The sequence below is a fragment of the Ovis canadensis genome, chromosome 6, assembly GCF_042477335.2.
Source record: "Ovis canadensis isolate MfBH-ARS-UI-01 breed Bighorn chromosome 6, ARS-UI_OviCan_v2, whole genome shotgun sequence".
NCBI lineage: Eukaryota > Metazoa > Chordata > Mammalia > Artiodactyla > Bovidae > Ovis > Ovis canadensis.
This window is the reverse complement of record NC_091250.1, coordinates 106,124,313-106,136,256: the sequence shown is the minus strand read 5'-3', so window position 1 is coordinate 106,136,256 and position 11,944 is coordinate 106,124,313. Positions and strand designations below refer to the sequence as shown.

Here is an 11,944-nt window from a genome sequence, read left to right as displayed (position 1 = left end):
CTCAGAAGGTAGCTTTGGCTGTTTAAGCATCAGGATTCTTTCTTTTAGCAAAATTGATACTAGTCACTGTCTTTTGAAGGTAAGCTCATTTGAGACATTGGGAAATACATTCGCTATTTCCAAGTAGATTTTTTATGTCCTTCTCATCCAAACAGCACTATATTGAATGTCTGGAATAGAAATCTTGATTGATTTAAACTTTGCTTCATGGTCTAGAGGTGAAATCTCAGGTTAAATATGCATTTCTAAAAAATATGAGTAAGTAACAGAGTTGATTTTTTCTATTAATACTCTTTAATAATATAATCTATGACATTTTGAGGGTTGCCTGACATTTCACCATTAAGCAACTTAGCTAATAAGGATTATGTATATAAGGATACTGCTAATTGGTATATCTACTGGGAGTTCCCTGAAAATAACTGAAGATCAAATATGAGCCTGGAGGCTCCCGCATGGTACTAGAGGTAAAGAATCCACCTACCAATTCAGGAGATGTTGGAGACACAGATTCAATCCCTGGGTTGGGAAGATCCCTGGAGGGGGAAATGGTGCTGCACTCCAGTACTCTTGTCTGGAGAATCCCATGGACAGAGGAGTCTAGTGGGATACAGTCCATGGGATCACAAAGAGTCAGACATGACTGACCATCTGAGCATAGAAATATGAATTTCAGTTCAGTTCAGTCACTCAGTCGTGTCCAACTCTTTGTGACCCCATGGACTGCAGCATGCCAGACTTCCCTATCACCAACTTTGCTCAAACTCATGTCCATCAAGTTGCTGATGCCGTCCAACCTTTTCATACTCTGTCGTTGCCTTCTCCTGTCTTCAGTCTTTCCCAGCATCAGAGTCTTTTCCAATGAGTCAGTTTTTCACATCAGGTGGGCAAAGTATTGGAGCTTCAGCATCAGTCCTTCCAATGAATATTCAGGACTGATTCCCTTTAGGACTGACTGGTTTGATCTCCTTGAAGTCCAAGGGACTCTCAAGAGTCTTCTCCAACACCACAGTTCAAAAGCATCAATTCTTTGGCACTCAGCATTATTTATGGTCCAACTCTCACATCCATACATGACTATTGGAAAAACCATAACTTTGACTAGACAGATCTTTTTTCAGCAAAGTAATGTCTCTGCTTTTTAATATGCTGTCTAAGTTTGTTATAGCTTTTCTTCCAAGGAGCAAGCATCTTTTAATTTCATGGCTGCAGTCACCATCTGCAGTGACTTTGGAGCCCAAGAAAATAAAGTCTGTCACCATTTCCATTGTTTCCCCATCTATTTGCAATAAAGTGATGTGACCAGATGCCATGATCTTAGTTTTTTTGAATGTTGAGTTTTAAGCCAGCTTTTTCACTCTCCTCTTTCACTTCCATCAAGAGGCTCTTTAGCGCCTCTTCACTTTCTATCATAAAGGTGGTATCATCTGCATATCTGAAGTTATTGATATTTCTCCTGGCAATCTTGATCCCACCTTGAGCTTCATTCAGCCTGACGTTTCATATGATGTACTCTGCATAATCTTACATAAAGACATTAAGAAACTTTTTTTTTCTCTTGATCTTTTATGATCTTTTAAAATTGGCACTACCTTCACTCTTTGGGAGAGATTTCAGCTTCTTTCCTTTCATCATAAAGAGGTAGGAATCACACTAGTACTTCTGCCTGAAATTGTGTTTCAATAACCTTTTTGAGGGTTTGACTGGCCAGCATTAATGATACAGCTTGAGGTCTTCTGGTAAGGTTAGGAGGGTAGAGGGGAGGATATCTGTTCCTTTTATTGTTTCACTTGGACAGAAGTTAAGGCCCATGGCAACTGTCCAAACACAATTCTCTTTTATTATTTTATTGAGGACAATATTGTGCAAGTTTTTCTTTAGTCTTTCATATGTTAGAAGTTCATTCATGCTTATATGCTTCCACTTATTCAGTAAATACGCTTCTAAGCTCTAGGGATACAACAATGGATAAAATTAGACAAACTTTTAACTTTACAGAGATTACATTCCAGTGAAGATGTTCTTTCATGAGAGAATTTGCCAGTTTTGCATATTCATCTCCTCTCCTTCCTTACTGCAGATATGTGACATGTCATTTGGAAAGGGTTCAAAGACCTTGTATCAATTCAGTTCAGTTCAGTTGCTCAGTCATGACTGACTCTTTGCAACCCCAAGAACCACAGCACACCAAGCCTCCTTGTCCATCACCAACTCCTGGAGTTTACCCAGACTCATGTCCATTAAGTCGGTGATGCCATCTAACCATCTCATCCTCTGTCATCCCCTTCTCCTCCTGCCCTCAATCTTTCCCAGAATCAGGGTCTTTTACAATGAGTCAGCTCTTTGCATCAGGTGGCCAAAGTATTGGAGTTTCAGCTTCAAGATCAGTCCTTCCAATGAACACCCAGGACTAATCTCCTTTAGGATGGACTGGTTAGATTTCCTTGCACTCCAAGGGACTCTCAAGAGTCTTCTCAAACACCACAGTTCAAAAGCATCAATTATTTGGCGCTCAGCTTTCTTTATAGTCCAAATCTCATATCCATACATGACTACTGGAAAAACCATAGCCTTGACTAGATGGGCCTTTGTTGACCAAGTAAGGTCTCTGCTTTTTAATATTCTATATAGGTCATAACTTTCCTTCCAAGGAATAAGTGTCTTTTAATTTCATGGCTTCAGTCACCATCTGCAGTGATTTTGGAGCTCCTCAAAATAAAGTCAGCCACTGTTTCCATGGTTTCCCCATCTATTTCCCATGAAGTGATGGGACCAGATGCAATTTTACTTAATCTCATCTTGTTTTCCCAGGAGAATGAAAAATATTACATGGGACTGTCAGAGAGATTATTTAGGCCCCTGGTAGTGTGTATTACCAGGAATTTTTTTTTTTTTTTTACAATCGAGTTTCCCATTTACTGCCTGTGTTTATTCAGAATTCTGACTGTAGGAGACATAAATCAAAATCAAATTAGCCAAGTAAAATGGGCAATTTGGTGCCTGGAAGAATTAGGTAGGGAATGCTAAGGGCAGAATATTGGGGGACACAGGACAAGCAAACAATGATGAACTTCCTGTTTCTCTCTATTTGTGTCTCTCTCTGGTCTCCAGACTCTGGTTCTTTCTGTACATTAGTCTCATTCTATCCTTATGTGGTGTTGGAGAAGACTCTTGAGAGTCCCTTGGACTGCAAGAAGATCCAACCAGTCCATTCTGAAGGAGATCAGTCCTGGGTGTTCATTGGAAGGACTAATGCTAAAGCTGAAACTCCAATACTTTGGCTACCTCATGTGAAGAGTTGACTCACTGAAAAAGACTCTGATGCTGGGAGGGATTGGGGCAGGAGGAGAAAGGGACGACAGAGGATGAGATGGTTAGATGGCATCACCGACTCGATGGACATGAGTTTTGGTGAACTCCGGAAGTTGGTGATGGACAGGGAGGCCTGGCATGCTGCAATTCATGGGGTCGCAAAGAGTCGGACACGACTGAGTGACTGAACTGAACTGAACTGATCCTTATGCAGACAGCCTTTGCCCAGGTTAATTTCCTGGATTTTGTGTGATGCCTTACACATAGTAGGTGTACTTTATATCTAGAGAAGGGGACAACCTTTGAATGAGGGAAATCTCTATACTCTGGAGAAAATTTATGGCTACAGAGAACTGTAGGATTGTATTATTTCTGCTCAGTGATCCTATATGGTGCATAAAATTCCTGTGTACCAAAGTGCCTATCCCTGGGGCCAGAGCATGTGACTTTGACAACATGAAGTCAGGCAGGCAGGCACAATTCCTAGAGAAAAGGATGCTGTTATCTATCTCTCTACTTTCAAATCCAGCACTGGCAGGTTTAAATACTGTTCATGTAGCATCTCTCCCTGGCTCTCCTTCTTTACTCTGACCCTTCTTTCTCTCAGTTTGAGATCAAAGTTAAGAAGAAGAGAAGAATGAAGAGGGAGAGAAAACGCAACTGCTGCTGCAGCTGTATGTGTGTGTGCCTGTGTGTGTGTAGCGCATGCAGATGTGTGCTCACGTCTGTGCATGTGTGTGTCTGTGTGTAGTGCATGTAGATGTCTGTTTGTGTATGCGTGTCTGTGTGTAGTACAGGCAGACGTGTGTTTATGTCTGTGTCTGTGCATGTGTCTGTGTCTACAAACATATACACATGTATAGCTTGTTATTATGAAAAGATAAATACCATTTTAACTTTCAATCATATGAACAAAATCTTTAATAAAAAAGATTATAAACATTACGTTGATGCTGCAAAAGATAGCCCTCTTTCATTCTTTCTTTTTTTTTTTTTTTTAGTTTTTTATTTTTTACATTTTAAAATCTTTAATTCTTACATGCATTCCCAAACATGAACCCCCCTCCCACCTCCCTCCCCATAACATCTTTCTGGGTCATCCCCATGCACCAGCCCCAAGCATGCTGCATCCTGCGTCAGACATAGACTGGCGATTCAATTCACATGATAGTATACATGTTAGAATGTCATTCTCCCAAATCATCCCACCCTCTCCCTCTCCCTCTGAGTCCAAAAGTCCGTTATACACATCTGTGTCTCTTTCCCTGTCTTGCATACAGGGTCGTCATTGCCATCTTCCTAAATTCCATATATATGTGTTAGTATACTGTATTGGTGTTTTTCTTTCTGGCTTACTTCACTCTGTATAATCGGCTCCAGTTTCATCCATCTCATCAGAACTGATTCAAATGAATTCTTTTTAACCGCTGAGTAATACTCCATTGTGTATATGTACCACAGCTTTCTTATCCATTCATCTGCTGATGGACATCTAGGTTGTTTCCATGTCCTGGCTATTATAAACAGTGCTGCGATGAACATTGGGGTACATGTGTCTCTTTCAATTCTGGTTTCCTCGGTGTGTATGCCCAGAAGTGGGATTGCTGGGTCATAAGGTAGTTCTATTTGCAATTTTTTAAGGAATCTCCACACTGTTCTCCATAGTGGCTGTACTAGTTTGCATTCCCACCAACAGTGTAGGAGGGTTCCCTTTTCTCCACACCCTCTCCAGCATTTATTGCTTGCAGATTTTTGGATCGCAGCCATTCTGACTGGTGTGAAGCGGTACCTCATTGTGGTTTTGATTTGCATTTCTCTAATAATGAGTGATGTTGAGCATCTTTTCATGTGTTTGTTAGCCATCCGTGTGTCTTCTTTGGAGAAATGTCTATTTAGTTCTTTGGCCCATTTTTTGATAGGGTCGTTTATTTTTATGGAGTTGAGCTGCAGAAGTTGCTTGTATATTTTTGAGATTAGTTGTTTGTCAGTTGCTTCATTAGCTATTATTTTCTCCCATTCAGAAGGCTGTCTTTTCACCTTGCTTATATTTTCCTTTGTTGTGCAGAAGCTTTTAATTTTAATTAGATCCCATTTGTTTATTTTTGCTTTTATTTCCAGGATTCTGGGAGGTGGATCATAGAGGATCCTGCTGTGATTTATGTCTGAGAGTGTTTTGCCTATGTTCTCCTCTAGGAGTTTTATAGTTTCTGATCTTACATTTAGATCTTTAATCCATCTTGAGTTTATTTTTGTGTGCGGTGTTAGAAAGTGATCTAGTTTCATTCTTTTACAAGTGGTTGACCAGTTTTCCCAGCACCACTTGTTAAAGAGATTGTCTTTACTCCATTGTATATTCTTGCCTCCTTTGTCAAAGATAAGGTGTCCATATGTGTGTGGATTTATCTCTGGGCTTTCTATTTTGTTCCATTGATCTATATGTCTGTCTTTGTGCCAGTACCATACTGTCTTGATGACTGTGGCTTTGTAGTAGAGCCTGAAGTCAGGCAAGTTGATTCCTCCAGTTCCATTCTTCTTTCTCAAGATTGCTTTGGCTATTCGAGGTTTTTTGTATTTCCATACAAATCTTGAAATGATTTGTTCTAGTTCTGTGAAAAATGTGGCTGGTAGCTTGATAGGGATTGCATTGAATTTGTAAATTGCTTTGGGTAGTATACTCATTTTCACTATATTGATTCTTCCAATCCATGAACATGGTATATTTCTCCATCTATTAGTGTCCTCTTTGATTTCTTTCATCAGTGTTTTATAGTTTTTTATATATAGGTCTTTAGTTTCTTTAGGTAGATATATTCCTAAGTATTTTATTCTTTTTGTTGCAATGGTGAATGGAATTGTTTCCTTAATTTCTTTTTCTACTTTCTCATTATTCGTGTATAGGAATGCAAGGGATTTCTGTGTGTTGATTTTATATCCTGCAACTTTACTATATTCATCGATGAGCTCTAGTAATTTTCTGGTGGAGTCTTTAGGGTTTTCCATGTAGAGGATCATGTCATCTGCAAACAGTGAGAGTTTTACTTCTTCTTTTCCAATTTGGATTCCTTTTATTTCTTTTTCTGCTCTGATTGCTGTGGCCAAAACTTCCAGAACTATGTTGAATAGTAGCGGTGAAAGTGGACACCCTTGTCTTGTTCCTGACTTTAGGGGAAATGCTTTCAATTTTTCACCATTGAGGATAATGTTTGCTGTGGGTTTGTCATAGATAGCTTTTATTATGTTGAGGTATGTTCCTTCTATTCCTGCTTTCTGGAGAGTTTTTATCATAAATGGATGTTGAATTTTGTCAAAGGCCTTCTCTGCATCTATTGAGATAATCATATGGTTTTTATTTTTCAATTTGTTAATGTGGTGAATTACATTGATTGATTTGCGGATATTGAAGAATCCTTGCATCCCTGGGATAAAGCCCACTTGGTCATGGTGTATGATCTTTTTAATGTGTTGTTGGATTCTGATTGCTAGAATTTTGTTGAGGATTTTTGCATCTATGTTCATCAGAGATATTGGCCTGTAGTTTTCTTTTTTTGTGACATTTTTGTCAGGTTTTGGTATTAGGGTGATGGTGGCCTCATAGAATGAGTTTGGAAGTTTACCTTCCTCTGCAATTTTCTGGAAGAGTTTGAGGAGGATAGGTGTTAGCTCTTCTCGAAATTTTTGGTAGAATTCAGCTGTGAAGCCATCTGGACCTGGGCTTTTGTTTGCTGGAAGATTTCTGATTACAGTATCAATTTCCGTGCTTGTGATGGGTCTGTTAAGATTTTCTATTTCTTCCTGGTTCAGTTTTGGAAAAAATATGGAACGCTTCACGAATTTGCGTGTCATCCTTGCGCAGGGGCCATGCTAATCTTCTCTGTATCGTTCCAATTTTTAGTATATGTGCTGCCGAAGCGAGCACTCTTTCATTCTTTCTTCCTCAAGTTCATTGAACTCCAATTCGCAGTGTGGGCATGGGCGATATCAGTTACAAGCCATTCTGGATGAATCCAAGTGTGAAGAAAATAATCTTTGCTTCTACTTTTAAATGCAAGGTTTCTAAAATAAGAGTATTAAATGGGCTACTTTCTCTGAGTTGAATTTTCTGTGGAGGAAAAAGCTTCAGTGAATTTAATTGGTTGTTTAGTGGAGTGAGAAATATTAAACTGCTAACTCCATGGAGACCTAGCCTTTTTATACAGCTTTGGGAAGTGTCTGGAATATAAAATAAAACTCAGTTATACTGGATTGTCACTGATTCAAAGTATAAGATTATTTGAATAGGTACTAAGTAAACCTGTCCCTATTTCATATCAGTTCTAGTTGGATCTAGCTAAGCAACTAAATATTTTAAGTTTTTAAGAAATATGTGATTGCCTTATAAGGGAGAACATGTCTTATCTCTCAAGCAAGTAGCTCAAAAATATAGTTGATACAAACAAGCAATACTCACTCCAGGTTTCTGAATATAAAGTACGTGTATGTAAAATGCATTTAATAACAATTGTGCTCTTAATTTTAAAATTTCACTTGATGAGTTTCTAAAATCTTTAACATCATCAGCTTTATGAATACTACCTCAAAAAGATTATATAATAATTTGATGAGGCTACCACTCTTTTCTTGTATAGGCTACAATTACTGAGACTTTCATAACTATGAATTAATTAGGGGAAATTTTTTCAACATCAATTGCCTTCATGCATAAGATCTTAGACATTAATTTACACATTCACTAAAGCTGAACAACAAAAACAAAGTCTTATTGACTCACTACTATTTATGAGACTGAGAGTCATAAAAATCAGACCAAGTTTCCACTAATACTTTTTAGAAGTTCATCACCTATGAAAGAATTGTAAGTCCTCATGACAATTTTAGTATAAAAAGCACGACATTTTCCTTTGTTTCATATTTTCTTTTGTGGACTAAAAAAAAAATCAGTCAGATGGCCAATAAGCTCATTAAAGGAGGTTTAATGTTACTAATTATTAGAGAAATGCAAGTTAAAGGTACAATGAGGTATCACTTCACACAGGCCAGAATGGCCATCATTAAAAGTTTATAGATAGTAAATGCTGGAGACAATGTAGAGAAAAAGGAACCCTCTTACACTGTTGCTGGGAATAAAAATTAGTATAGCCATTACAGAGAACAGCATGAAGTTTCCTTAGAAAACTAAAACTAGAGTTGCCATATGATCTAGCAATACCATTCCTGAGCATATATTCAGAGAAATTAAAAAAGATGCGTGCACCCAAATGTTCATAGCAGTACCATTTACAATGGCCAAGACATGGAAGTAGCCTAAATGTCCATCAAATGGATAAATAAGATGCACACATATACATACACATATATACATACACACACACACAATGGAATATTACTCAGTCATAAAAATGAATGAACTAATGCTATTTACAGCAACTTGGATATACCTAGAGATTATCATATTAAGTGAAGTGAGACAAAGGCAAATATCATATGACATCACTTATATATAGAGTCTAAAATAAATAATACAAATGAACTTATTTACAAAACAGAAACAGACTCACAGACATAGAAAACAAACTTATAGTTGCCAAAGGGGAAAAGTAGGAAAAGGATAAATTAAGACTTGGGAATTAACACATATACACTACTAACTATATATAAAATAGATAAACAACAAGGACCTATCAGATAGCATGGGGAACTGTATCCAATGTCTTGCAATAACGTATAATAGAAAATAACCTGAAAAAGAATATACATTATATATATATATATATATATATATATATATATGTAAAAGAAAGCTGACATCTGAAACTAACACAATATTGGAGATGAACTATATGTCAATTAAAAGTGCATTTTTGAGGAATCAGATAAGCTCATTTTAAATTTCATGTGGCAAAGCAGACTATTTTCATTAATATTTTTTAAGAAGTTCATCAAGAAATAATTCTAGGTTCTTATGACAATTTTAATGTTAAAAACATTTTACTTTTTTAATGCTTTCTTTTAATTTAAAAAAGTTATCTTTCAACAATCTTGAAAGAGAAAAATGAAGATAGAAAAGCTTGATTACATGATATCAAGATTTACCAATCTATAGATATAAAAAGACAATATCTTACAAAGATAGACATATAGATCAATGAAGTTCAGAAATAGACCCAAATGATATGGTCAGCTGATTTTTAATAAAGATACTTAGGCATTCAGATAAAGAAAAAAATAATATTTTCAACAAGTGTTAGTAGAACAGCTGTGTATTTGTACAAATAAAATGAATATCAAACTTTACTTCATACCATATTAAAAAAGTGACTTGAAATAAATCATAGACCTAAACATAAAAGCAAAGATGATAAAACTTCTAGAAAAAAAATTTAACCTAAATATTTACTCAAGAGAAAGAAAAATATTTGTATATTCAAAGACTTGTATATAAATGTTCATAACCACATTATTCATAATAGCCAAATAGTGGAAAAACTCAAATGTCCATTAACTGGTGAATAGATAAACCGTTTGTGATACAGCTTTCTGTAGAAACTACTAAGAAATAAATGTGAATAATATGAAATCAAGACTGAAAAAGATTAATCTCAAAATTTTATACCAAAAGCAAGAAGTTAAAAAAACAGAAAAAAAACAAGACTACATGCTGGATCATTGTATTTATTTGAAATTCTAGAAAAGGCAAAAACACCAAGTCAGAAAGCAAATCAATAGTTGCCTCAGGCTGTAGGCAAGGGGGAAAATTCATTGCAAAGGGGCATGAAAACACTTTTAGAGAGCCGGTTTACAGCTTGATTACAATGATGAATCCACAACTACTAAAATTCAATTTATTATATGTAAATTTCATATACAAAGGCTTTGAAAGTGTGGGGGAGGGGGGAATGACAAGCCTGAAGTGCCACTGACACATATTAAATGACAAGCTATTTGTAGCAACATGGATGGATCTAGAAATTATCATATTAAGTGAAGTGAGACAAAGGCAAATATCACAGGACATCACTTATATAGAGAGTCTAAAATAAATAATACAAACGAACTTATTTATAAGACAGAAAGAAGAAAAAATAACAATGTTGTATCTTTAAATTGATTATTTTTAAATTTCTTCCTATCTTTTGGATGAAAAAGCAATTTTTATAGCATAGACTGTCTGAATTAGCCCTTCCCACTCTTCCCCCAACAATTGTAATAATGGGGAGAAGGAAACGGCAACCCACTCCAGTGTTCTTGCCTGGAGAATCCCAGGGACGGGGAGCCTGGTAGGCTGCTGTCTACGGGTTCGCACAGAGTCGCACACGACTGAAGCGACTTAGCAGCAGCAGCAGCAGCAAAGCATTATTAGCAGATCTAAAATGAAAACAAAGTAAAACCTGGTTTCTTCAACACTATTTACTAACGGTAATACACAGAAGGATTGTGACCTCACATCACGAACTTTTAAAAAGTGACCATGATTCAATCAATTAAAAGATAAAGTAAAAAGCGACCATGAGGGACTTCTTTGGTGGTCCAGTGATTAAGAATCCACCTTCCAATGCAGGGGACATGGGTTCAGTCCCTGGTCCTCAGGGAACTAAGATCCCAAATGCCTTGGGGCAACTAAGCTTGTATGCCACAAGAAAGACCCAGCACAGCAAAAAAAGAGAGAAAGTGACCATTAAAAGTAGAAGCCTTGAAAACTCTGATGTGGTATAGTGGGGAAAGGCCCTCAACTTCACCCCATCCTCTATCAATTGGCAGATTGATGAAGATTCTCATGAATGCTTTCTACTTGTAAAAATGTGACCTAGGGTTTAAGTGGGAAGATCTGCAAAAAGTTATGAAAATACCCTCGGAGGGAAAAATGGCTGCCAAAAGTTGCCACCTTATAGGTATGCTGAATTGAGGTAGATGAGAAAAACATTGACAGGAGAGAATTGTACTTATGGTCAAGGAGGCCCTGGTACTTGACTTTCCTCTGGTTCTCAAGGACATAACCATGATCAAGTCCTCTAGAAGGAATTCTCCCAATGCACTGCCGAGTTCCCTCTCTCTCTCTGAACATTGGCTAGAAATCAGCTCCCAGTCCTACTGAGGTTCATTAGAGTAAAGATAAATGAATTGAAGTTATGGTACATAGAATGTTAAACAGAAGTCAGTCAAACTATATGGAGAGACAAGAAATAGTGTATACAGCACTGTCTAATTCAAGTATGAAACAAATATAAGGAAATGTCATGACAACTAAACAAAGAAAAGGAAGAGTCATTGGGCATAAAAATATCATGAATTCTGTAAGGTAAGAAACTATAACCTATAGAAGAAAAGAGTGTCCTTGAGTACATTGTGTTGTAGAAGAAAATGAGAATATAACTTAATAAAACAACTTTTGAAATCTGAAACAAGAGAAGGATGAGATTAAAAAAAATCAATTCCAAACCAAGGAAAAATATCTAAATATGATGGAAACAGCAAGTAATATATTAGACATGGTTGACAGACAAATAAATGACTTGATGCAAAACCTTGAGATAATCATAGTTACTATAGAAGGAAAAATAGAAACTGAAGAGATCATTTTATTTTTTCCTTTCCAATATGTATGCCCTTCCTTTCTCTCCCCTTCCTTCTTTTTGGC

The 11,944-nt window shown here is 36.7% G+C and overlaps 1 non-coding gene across 1 annotated transcript; it reads right to left on the bottom strand.

The window, feature by feature from the left end:
• Positions 1-7,120: 7,120 nt before the first annotated feature.
• Positions 7,121-7,228, bottom strand: LOC138443053 (U6 spliceosomal RNA). Its single transcript, XR_011257979.1, has one exon. It is a non-coding gene; the product is annotated as a U6 spliceosomal RNA (small nuclear RNA).
• Between the last annotated feature and the right edge of the window lie 4,716 nt (positions 7,229-11,944).